Raw genomic sequence first — 12,125 nt, forward strand, 5'->3', positions numbered from 1 at the left:
GGCAGCTTGTCTATCCTGAGCTAAATGGTTAGTGTAAACTTTCCAAAGATCAATATCGACCCAAGGGTGAGATTTAAAAAAACAAAACAAAAAACAGAGACAAGATTATGTTCAGGGCCATTACAGTTTATGAAGAGAGAGGTTAAGACTCGGCACCAGCAATGAAAAAGCAAACATTTTAAATTCATCTCGGCCTTTTCTGAGCTCTGCATCTGTCTACAGAGACGGGCTTCCAATCCCAGAGCAGCCACTGATGGTGAAGCGGCTGGGGTTGCGCTCTCTGACTCCAGCTTCAGAGAGGAAGAACCTAGACTTTCCTGGGCTGTGCTTACTTTAATTCAAAGGTGAGTTCTGGAAGGAAGGAGCAGTTTTCCCTGGGGTGGATACTGGCACCTTAGCAGACAGCTCCAGGAAGGCAGATCACAGATGGGAACAAAGAGAGGCAGCCAGAAGGGGCCCATTTCTAACCTTCGATTAAATTTAGAGATTACCCTCTGTAGACATAAATGTGTTTTCTTTTTCTTTTCCCTCCAGGAGCATCAAAGCAGACAGAGAAAGACACTAAAAACTATATGTTGCTATATTTTCATATTAAGCAAGAGGTTCTTAACCCATTTTCTAGAACTAAGATAAGGATATTTGTCTTGCACATGATTTAATAATTTTTTCAAGAACTGAAAAATTGATGATTTGTGAGAGTAATGAGTGAGATGAAAATGTGGCTGAATAGTTTCATAATTTTGGTAAAAACTCTGTCTTCATTTTTAAATTTTTTTTTTAATTTTATTGATTTTTAAGAGAGAGAGGAAGGGAGAGGGATAGAGAGATAGAAACATCAATGAGGAAGAAACATCATCAATCGGTTGCCTCCTGCATGTCCCCCGCCTGGGGATTGAGCTTGTAACCTGGGCATGTGCCCTGACCAGGAATTGAACTGGTGGCCTCTTGGTTCCTGGGTCGATGCTCAAACAGTGAGCTACCCTGGCTGGGCATTGTCTCCATTTTTAAAAGATATTGTATTAGTTTTCTAGGGCTGCCTTAACAAAATACCACATACTGAATGTCTTAAACAACAGACATTGATTTTGCCTCAGTTCATAAGGCTAGAAGTCCAAGATCAAGGTGTTGGAAGGTTAGGTTTCTTCTGAGGCCTCTCTCTTCGGCTTGTAGATGGCCTCCTTCTTACTATGTCCTCACATGGTCATTCCTCAAACTGTATCTGTGGATAGAGTGTCAGCCTGTGGACTGAAGGGTCCCAGGTTTGATTCCGGTCAAGGGCACATGCCTAGATTGCAGGCTCAATCCCCTGTGGGGGATGTGCGGGAGGCAGCCGATCAATGCTTCTCTCTCATCATTGATGTTTCTATCTCCCCCTCTCCCTTCCTCACTGAAAATGAAAAAAAAAATTCCTTGAAAGACACAAATTACCAAAATTCAAGGAGAAAAAGATCATCTGAGTAGCCCTATATCTATTTTTTTAAAAATTGTAATTAAAAAACATTCCCACAAAGGAAACTTTAGGTCCAAATAGTTTCACTGATGAAAAATTTAAAGAAAAAAATAACATCAACTCTACACAAACTCTTTCAGAAACTTGAAGATGCAGGGACATCTAGAACAGCTTGGCCTTACAGATGCCCAGTAGTAGGCAGCAAGACACATGTAAGTGGAGCAAGAAGGTGCTATGAAAATAAATGAAGACCACCTAAATGAGAAGAAAACACCAGAAATTATTCAGAGCTTGCTGTAACAAGGGAATCAGCCACCATCACTTGCCATTTGGCAGAGACTCAAAGGCAAGCAGGGAGTAAAAAAGCTTTATAATTTTTAAAAAAAGTGTGGGGATAGCTTCAGGCATGCTCTGATTAGAGTTTGTTGGCCGGGAAAGCTGGAAACCAGATAATTGAAATGGAGCATATTAGGTAATTGATTTGGGAGAGCACGTTTGACTTGTTATGCTTGGTTCTGAGTTGAAAGTGACCAATAGGGGCAATTGCTGCAGAGATTGTATTTCGATTGCTGGACTGGTTGCTGAAGAGTTCTCCTATAATATATGGCCTGGCCATTGTGTGTGTGTAGTCAGTCTCTCTGTGCTTAACCACCTTGCTTGGTCTGTCCTTCCTGCGCTATTCTGGGGCCACCCACAGGGGGCAGAATTTATGTCCCCACATCCTAGACCTTCATGGAGGACTCCCATGATCAACTTTGTATAGTTATCTATTGCTATATAATAAATTACCCCCAAAATTTAGTGACTTCAGATAGCATTTAGTGTCGTAGTCTCTGTGGGTTAGGTCCAATTCAACACTGTCATGTCCACTCTCATCCCTTCCTACTTCCAGCATGGGGATGCTTTCATGGTGGCCAGCTGCCTTTGCCTTGCCTCTGTGCTCCAGTTCCTCACTCATTTTGGACTGCCTCAGGCAGGATGGGGAAGAAGAGGGGGAAGGAAAGGAAAGAAGAGAAAACACTTACTGATCTCTTATATATGTCAGGAATGTCCCAAACATTTTCTCCATGTTAGCTCATAAAGGTCCTCATTAGCGTGTGTCTGCTTTATGCAATCCTCCCCCCCACATACACACACACACACACACACACCAGGCCAGTAAACTCAAGTTGCCCCCACCGACTCAGGATCCACAGAGGGGGCCCTTTGGAGTCTTATGCAGCCTGCACAGGGCAGACTTTTGCTAGTACATTATTATTATTCATAAATAATTTCTAGACTGCAAGCTGAGTGACCCATACATCTTTGCTAGTTCCTGGGCCTTCCATTTTTTATCTGTAAAAACTGGGAGTGGAAAAACAAACACTGTGTTGGGTTTACAGACTCTCAGATTTTCTATTTCTTAGATAGCCACACACCATTTGGGAATATGCTATGAAAAGTCTCAGGTCCACCTTAGAGAAGGAAACTTTTACCAAAAAAAAAAAAGTATTCATCAAACCCTTCTCATGATACAATCTTCTGCAACATGCCAGCAAGCCCACACTTTCCCTGATCCAACCACAAATATAGCCCCATCTCATAGCAAACCCAAGGGGCCAGCACGGAGACTTCTGATAGTTTGGCTGCTTGAGAGTTTTTTGTCTGCTTTCCAGAACATTCAGATGAATGCTTTGCTTCTCCAACTATCCCAACTTCCTGGCATCTACCATAGTGTTTTAAATTCAACACTGGAAACAATTTCCTATCAGGAAGGCCATAAAACACTGCCAATAAGAGGAAATACAGAATGCAACAAAGGAAGGTAATTACATAAACAACTTTAAGAGCTATTTGGCCTTGGGGAAAATGTGACTCATCTAATCTACAACATCACTTGTTATAATACAGAACACAAGCAGAGAGTAATATTGTTCTGAATCTTTTTTTTTCTTTAGGACTGTATAAACCTATGGTGTTAGGAATAAGCTTTTGTAAAGATTAACTTGGAGTGACATCAGAGGAATGGTGGTATGCGTGATCCCCCTAGTCTCTCCCTTTGAAGTTTAAACAATTTGAACAGCTATAATTCTAAAAAAGGATTCCCTGCTGAACGAATTGAAACATCTAAAGGTGGGCAAGAGGGAATAAACCAGGGAGGCGAGAAGGAAGAAGAGCTCAAAGGTACCATAGATTCAGCCCTGCAACCTGGAGAGGGGATGAATCAGGTTGTAGATGGCACTCCCTTCAGCCGAGAAGAGCAAAGAGATTAGGTGAGCATTACAGCAGGAGTGAGCAGTACAAGCTGTGGCTGAGCCCAGGGACCAGGGCAGGGAAGAAGCACAGAGAGGTGGCCATGGTTGTCTGGCAATTGGCATGTCAGAGAGAGACACAAAACCCTAGAGCCTGGCTGCCTTCCCTCAATCTCCCTGAGCTCGCCTCCCCTCACCCTTCATAATGTGTTTGCAGAACACATTATCTGCAAACCTGAGAATTGTTACAGAAACACTTTTTCCTTGAGTGAAGGGCACAACTCTATGACTAATTCCAGGGTTGGGTGGAGGTACAGGGGGAATGCCATGGAGGTCCACCGCAAGAAAAATCTCCATAAAATGAACTTAAAGACATGGAAATATGTGACTTAAATCACAGAGAATTAAAGACTGCAGTTCTGAAAAAACTCGACAAGATGCAAGAAAACATATAATGACCATTTAATGAACTCAGAAACCAAATCAATGAACAAAACGAGTACTTTACCAAAGAGATTGGAATTTTCTAAAAAGAACCAAATAGAAATTCTGGAGATAAGGAACTCAATAAAAGGGATCAAAAATAAACTAATGAGCATAGGAAATAGAGCTGACCAGATGGAGGAAAGAATTAGTGATATTGAAGATAGAAATATGAAAATGATGCAGAGGGAAGAAGAGAGCACCAGAGAGAGAGAGAGAGAATGGTCTGACTCCATCAGAAAGACCAATATAAGAATAATAGGCATACCAGAAAAAGGAGAGGAGGAAAAAGAAATGGAAAGCTTATTCAAACAAATAGTTGATGAGCACTTCCCAAACCTATAGAAGAGCTAGATCCTCAATTCCAAGAAGCAAACAAAACACCTCAATCCAAAAATGCCTTCTCTAAGGCACACAGTATTCAAACAGTCAAAAATTAATAACAGAGAATTCTCAAGGCAGCCAGGGAAAAGAAGAAAGTAACCTATACAAGAAAGCCCATTAGGTTATCATCAAACTTCTCAGCAGAAACTCTACAAGCTAGAAGAGAATGGAATCGAATATTCAAACTACTGAAAGAAAGAAATTACCAGCCAGGAAGACTATATCCAGCAAAGTTATCCTTTAGATATGAAGGAGAAATAAAGACTTTTCCACATATACAGAAGTTTCGGCAATTTATCGCCAGAAAATCTCCATTGCAAGAAATACTAAAGGGGGTTATTCTACCTGAAACAAAGAATGAAAGGTCATAAAACTACAAGTAAGATCACCAACAAACTTACAGCATAAACAGGGATAATTTGTGATAACAAAAACATAAAAGGGGTGGGGTAAAGTTCGAGGATGGAGATCAGATGCATTCAAAAGAAAAAGGACTACTGTATATATGAAACTTTCTTTTTCATAAACCTAATGATAACCACACACACACACACACACACACACACACACACACACATGCACGCACTCACATGCACACACATGCACACACACACACAAAACACAAAACACTCAGACATATAGCAAACAAAAAGAGAAAACAAAAAAAGGTATGGAATACCACTAAACAAAAACGACAGACAGAAACACAAAGGAAAAGAAAATGGAAAAGAAAATAAAATGGCTTAAAAAAAAAATACCCTCAGCCCTAGCTGGTTTGGCTCAGTGGATAGAGCATCGGCCTACGGACTGAAGGGTCCTGGATTCAATTCCAGTCTAGGGCACATGCCTGGGTTGCAGGCTCAATCCCCAGTAGGGGGCATGCAGGAGGCAGCCGATCAATGATTCTCTCTCATTGATGTTTCTATCTCTCTCTCCCTCTCCCTTCCTTTCTGAAATCAATAAAAATATATATTTTTAAAATCCTCATACATCAATAATTACTCTAAATGTAAATGGACTGAATTCACCAATAAAAAGTCACAGAGTAGCAAATTGGCTAACAAAAACAAAACTCAACCATATGTTGCCTTCACTAGACACATCTAAGCTGCAAAGACAAAAACAGACTCAAAGAGAAAGGTGGAAAATGATTCTCCAAGCAAATAGCACCCACAGAAAAATAGGTGTAGCCATACTTATACATGACAAAGTAGATTTCAAGATAACAAAGGTAACAAGAGAAAAAAATGGACATTTTATGATAAAAAGGACACTACATCAAGAAGACTTAACACTTCTCAATATATTTGTACCCAATCAGGGAGCACTGAAATATATAAAGCAGACTTAAGGGAGAACTGACAAAACACAATCATAATAGGAGGCCTAAATACTCCATTGACAGCTCTAAATAGATCGTCCAAACAGAAAATCAAAAGAGAAATATTGGCCTTAAATGACACATAGATCAAATGGACATAGTTGACAGAGCCTTTCATCCCAGAACATAAGATTATACATTCTTCTCCAGTGCACATGGTACATTCTGAAGGATAGACCATATGTTGGGTCACAAAACTAGCCTCAAATTTAAGAAGATTGAAATCATACCATGCATATTCTCTGATCACAATGCTTTAAAAGTATAAATCAACCGCAAAAGGAAGTTAAAAACAAACAAACTCACAAATAAACAACATATTACTAAAATATGACTGGTCAAAGAAGAAGTAAAAGGTGAGATCAAAAGATATAAAGAGACAAATGAGAATAACAATACAGCATATTAAAACTTATGGGATGCAGCAAAAGAGGGAAGTTTATATCATTATCATTGCAGGCCTATCTCAAGAAACGAGAAAAATCTCAGGTAAACAACCTAACATTACATCTTAAAGAATTAGAAAAAAAGCAGCCCAAGGTCAACAGAAGAAAGGAAACAATCAAAACTAGAGCAGAATTGAATGAAATAGAAAACAAAAAGACTATACAAAAAATTAATACAATGAAGAGCTGGTTCTTTGAAAGATTAATAAAACCGACAAACTCCTGGATAGACTCACTAAGGAAAAAAATAGAAAAGACTCATAAATAAAACCAGAAATCAGAGAGAAGTCACCACAGACATCACAGAAATGCAAAGGATCATATTAGAATACTATGAAAGACCATATGCCACCAAATTCAATAACCTAGAAGAAATGGATAAATTCCTAGAAATATATAACCTTCCTAGACTGAATCATGAAAAATTGGAAAATCTAAATAGACTGATCAATAGTGAGGACATTGAAACAACCATCAAAAACCTCTCCCACCCCTACCCCCCAAAAAAGTCCAGGGCCATTAGTGAATTCTACCAAACATTCAAAGATTTGATACCTATTCTTCTCAAATTTCTAAAAAATTGAAGAAGAGGCAATACTTCCTAACATATTTTATGAAGCCAACATAAACCTGGTACCAAAACCTTTCAAGGATAAAAAAGAAAAATTTTTATCTGATGAATACAGATGTAAAACCTAAACAAAATACTAGCAAATCAAATATAACAACACATTTTAAAAATAATACATCACTATCCTGTGGGGTTCATTCCAGGGGCACAATGATGGTTCAACATATGCAAATCGATCAATATAATATTCCACATTAACAAAGAATAATAAATGCAGAAAAAGCATTTGATAAGATACAACATCCATTTATGATTAAAACACTCAATAAAATGAAGGCCATGTATGAAAACGCTCAGCTAATATCATACTCAATGGTGAAAAACTCAAAGCTTTTCCTCTAAAATCAGGAACAAGACAAGGATGTCCACTCTCACCACTCTTATTCAACGTAGTACTGGAAGTCCTAGCCAGGGCAATTAAGTAAGAGAAAGAAATAAAAGGGATCCAAATTGGAAAGGAAGAAGTAAAAGTGTCACTTTTTGCAGATGATGTGATTCTTTATATAGAAAATCCTAAGGACTCCACCAAAAATTACTAGAAACAAATACAGTAAAGTTGCAGGATACAAAATCAATACACAAAAACCCACTCATTCCTGTATACTAACAATGAAATTTCAAAAAAAGGTATTTGCTTTTGTAAAAAGAATACTTGAGCTGGAAGCATAATTACTAACATGAGACCCTATGAAATTCTAATGTTTCCAACGCATAATAGCACACATAAACATGCCCATGAGCGGGACAAAAAGAGCTCCATTCCTTTCTCCTGTGGTCAACCAGACGGATTTGACTGCTCAGGATGAGGCCTCAGGAGAGGGTCATACAATAGAGGAGAGAGATGATTTTTCTTCTGATGTGGGAGCAAGTTTATGGGGGGGAAAAGGGATAACAGCTCCTCAGTGTAGGGGTGGGGGGAGCTTAGTTTTAAGAGCTAAGATAATATAAGGAGGGCAGTGTCCATCCACATCCAAGGCAGCCTCAGAATGGAATTTAAGCCCCCTGGGACCCACGGTGTGCACCAGGGCAATGACTTTCAAAGGTGCAATTGGTTCGTTTGAACCACACACCAAAGCAAAAGCCTCAAGATGAGAGTAAAGAATGCAAAGAATGAAGCCTCAAGGGAAGTTGTGGAAATTACTAGTAAGTGAGTGCATGAAAGGAGAGAGTCGTGGTAGCACAGCACAAGCCACAGTCGTTGGTCCATTGATGTGAATTCATTTCATCCTTCCTTTCTGAGCTATGTGGGCAATCTCATAGGAAATAAGAGCTGCCACTACAGAACAATTACCAACGTGTAAGCACATTACAAGCATTATTTAATCATTACAACCGCCTCATTTTACAGATAATGAAATTGAGGCTCAGAGTTCATCTAGTTGCCCAAGAGCACTCACGGCCGAAATGGACTTGCGCCCCAGTCTGTCTAGTCCTCATGGAGCTAGACATTAACCACTACACCCTCCTGCCCCATCTGGCTTCAAAGTCCCAGGATGAGACAAATACCCAGCAAAAGACTCCTCGCTGAGCCCTAATCCCCAGATGAGCAACTCCAGGAAGAGCAATATCTCAGCCTTCCTGAGGAAATATTCCGTTTTAAAACCTCACACTGGGACTGCTCTGAGAGCTTCTCCCTTCTTTCAAAAGCTAATTGCTTCTTATTATCATTTAAACTCATTGCTTCTTATGTGGTTTATTCAGAAAGACGTAGAATAATTTGAAATTAAAGTGTTATTCATCAAAAACAGCTCCACATTCCTTTGGACTCATCCGCAGCAGTGATTCATTTCTGACTTCCAAGATCATGCTCCAGCTAGTAAAAATAAAATGGGAGTGGGTAGCAAGATAAAAATTATTCCCTGTCAAGGCACTGAGGCTCAAAATTTGTTTTTCCTTGAATAGAATAGAAAAAAATCTAACATGCTTTCTAAGCTCCCAGTTCACTATTCTTTGTATTTTTTTAAACTGCTGTCCTTTTTTTCCCTCATGCTGAAGTTTGAGGGCAACCTTCAATCCTACACATCCCCAGATCTATTTCTAGCACCATGTGGTTCCAATGACAAATATTCACCTAACAATATAGCCTGAATTTTCAGTATTTTACCTTCAAAAGAAGAAAAGGACAAGCTGTTCAGGTCTCACTGACACAGGACAGCGGATCCTTGACATTTTCAAGGGTATTCCCAGGACTTTGACAAATCCCTAGGGATGACAGATGTTTATACTGGCACCTAATTGCCCTCCAAATCACAGTTTAGTCAAAAGTCACGTGTTTCCTATAGACAGCCTTGCAATCTAAGTTAATTAAGTTTCCATTTTTCACTCAAGTTTTATCTTCTACTTAATAAACAAATTAGGGCTGACTGGGCACTCATTGAAAGTGCCTAAAATTCCCTTTACCATTTTTTTTCTGTATGAGTTGGTCTTGTTCACATTAAAATCTTGAGTCCTTGCTAAAATGCCCCTCTTTAATATAACCTGAGCTTCTAATCTCTGGGCAATCACAGTTACTTCCCTTTAGAAGTAAGTGTAGAAAGCTACTTTGATCATTTTCATAAGGAGTAGTTAAAATAAGTGGTATAAATGTAATAGAACAAGAAAAGGAAGTTTGAGAAAATTATTTATGGTACTTGTTATGGATTGAATTGTGTCCCACAAAATTCATATGTTGAAGCTCCAATCCCAAATAGAACTGTGTTTGGAGACAGAGCCCTTAGGAAGACAATTAGGTCAAATGAAGTCATAAGGGTTGGTGTCCAGTGAGGAAGAGACATCAGATAACTCTCTCTCTCTCTCTCTCCCTCCACCCTCCACCCCTACCTCATGTATACAGAAGAATGGCCATGAGCCAGAAAGGGGAGCTGCATTAGAAACCAACCCTGATAGCACCTTGATCTTGGACTTGTAGCCTCCAAAACTATCAGAAAATAAATGTCTGTTGTTTAATCCACCCTGCCTGTGGTATTTTTTTTGTGGTGGCCCTAGCAGACTAATACTGTACCACCATAGATGGATTTTAAATGATTATGTAACCAACAAATGTAGGGTTTCCTGGTATAGTGCAAGGAGGCTCCAAATTCATTTAGCACCCCCAAGAGTACCATAGCTAGGTCTTAAACCATTTTGTAAGTCTGCCTCCTCCTTGAGCCATCACTTTAGGCCTTAAAGATGGCTGCTAGCTAATTCTTGGCAAAACCCAGAGCTGCATAGAATAGTGGTCAAAAGCATGACCATTGGGACTAGAAAGACCTGGGTTTGACTTCCAGTACAGACTGTTTATCAATTGTGTAAACTTGGAAAGGTCACATCAGCCTCACTTTGAGTTTCTGTTTACTCATGTATAAAAGAGGTAATAACACCTCATAGTACAGTCTTTCCAGTGAGAATTCAATACTATAATTCTAGCACTTAGAATGCCTGGGTCAATAAGTATTTATTCAACATTTTCTGAATGTTTTCATTTTTCCATAAAATTACAATTTTCTTTGGAGTATTAATAATGTCAGAAATGAATACACCATTTTTGGTGTATGGTGACTCTTAAGTAAGCTTTTAATTTTAAATTGACTAAATTGCATACTATTCTCAGGTAGTTAATGCATAATAGAAGATAAACTTTATGTTTTTAAGATATTTTTATTGATTTCAAATAGGAAGGGAGAGGGAGAGAGAGATAGAAACATCAATGATGAGAGAGAATCATTGATCGATTGCCTCCTACATGCCCCCTACTGGGGATCGAGCCCACAACCAGGCATGTGTCCTTGACCAGAATAGAACCCGGGACCTTTCAGTCCGCAGGCCAACGCTCTAGCCACTGAGTTGAACCGGCTAGGGTGAAGCTAAACTTTAAAAAATATTTTAAGAAATCTTTATGCAAAGTGAATTATTGGACTTTTGTTCAGAATGCCTGACTGGGCTGATGCAGGGTGCTCCATGACTACAAACATAAAGAAATGTTTAATACTAAGAAGTGGAAAAATCTAAATTCCATAAACAAGGAGTAGGTAAACTAACAGTTAAACTGGTAAGTAGGAGTCTATATCAGAATTGCCAGTGGGGATATCAGGATTGAATATCCATTTCTGATGCTGAGATTATAGTGCATCTGGGAATAGGAAGCCCATTCATGGTGGGGGGGAGGGGGGGCGCGGGCAGGGAGGGAGCTGGTAGAGTCAAGGCTGGAACTGCCTGCCTAAAGCTGGAAGCCTGAAAGAGACCATGCTATCAGCATGAATGGTGGAAGTGGAACTAGAACCGTGGTCGACAAACTGCGGCTTGCGAGCCACATGCGGCTCTTTGGCCCCTTGAGTATGGCTCTTCCTAAGCCTTAGGAGTACCCTAATTAAGTTAATAACAATATACCTACCTATATAGTTTAAGTTTAAAAAATTTGGCTCTCAAAAGAAATTTCAATCGTTGTACTGTTGATATTTGGCTCTGTTGACTAATGAGTTTGCCGACCACTGAACTAGAAGACTAATGGGCAAGGGGAAGTGATACAGATGCCTCCCACTCATCCTAGACCAGCCGTGGGCAAACTACGGCCCACGGGCCGGATCCGGCCCGTTTGAAATGAATAAAACTAAAAAAAAAAAAAGACCGTACCCTTTTATGTAATGATGTTTACTTTGAATTTATATTAGTTCACACAAACACTCCATCCATGCTTTTGTTCCGGCCCTCCAGTCCAGTTTAAGAACCCATTGTGGCCCTCAAGTCAAAAAGTTTGCCCACCCCTGTCTAGACCATGGGTGGACCCACAAGAAACTGGAACTCTAAGCCAGCCCTATATTTGGATGTGGGGGCAAATTTACACTACCAATGGGGTATGAAAAGCATAAGCTGAGAAACTACCTTAACACTCATCCAGAGTGGTAATGGCAGAATAGCTTGGTCAGATTAATCTCTCTGTACTAACAACTAAAAATCTGGAAAAATATCTTACAGCAACTATATGAAGGCTCTGGAAAGGGACAAAAAGTGTGTGAAAACTAGATAAGAGTCCATTCTTAAAATACAACATTACAAGAAGAGGTCAATGGAGTGTGTGTGGGGGGGGGAGTATCATATGTAATACTTTCAACAATAAAGATTTTAAAAACAACAACTTTACAAT

The sequence above is a fragment of the Myotis lucifugus genome, unplaced genomic scaffold, assembly GCF_000147115.1.
Source record: "Myotis lucifugus unplaced genomic scaffold, Myoluc2.0 scaffold_104, whole genome shotgun sequence".
In the NCBI taxonomy this organism is placed as follows: domain Eukaryota; kingdom Metazoa; phylum Chordata; class Mammalia; order Chiroptera; family Vespertilionidae; genus Myotis; species Myotis lucifugus.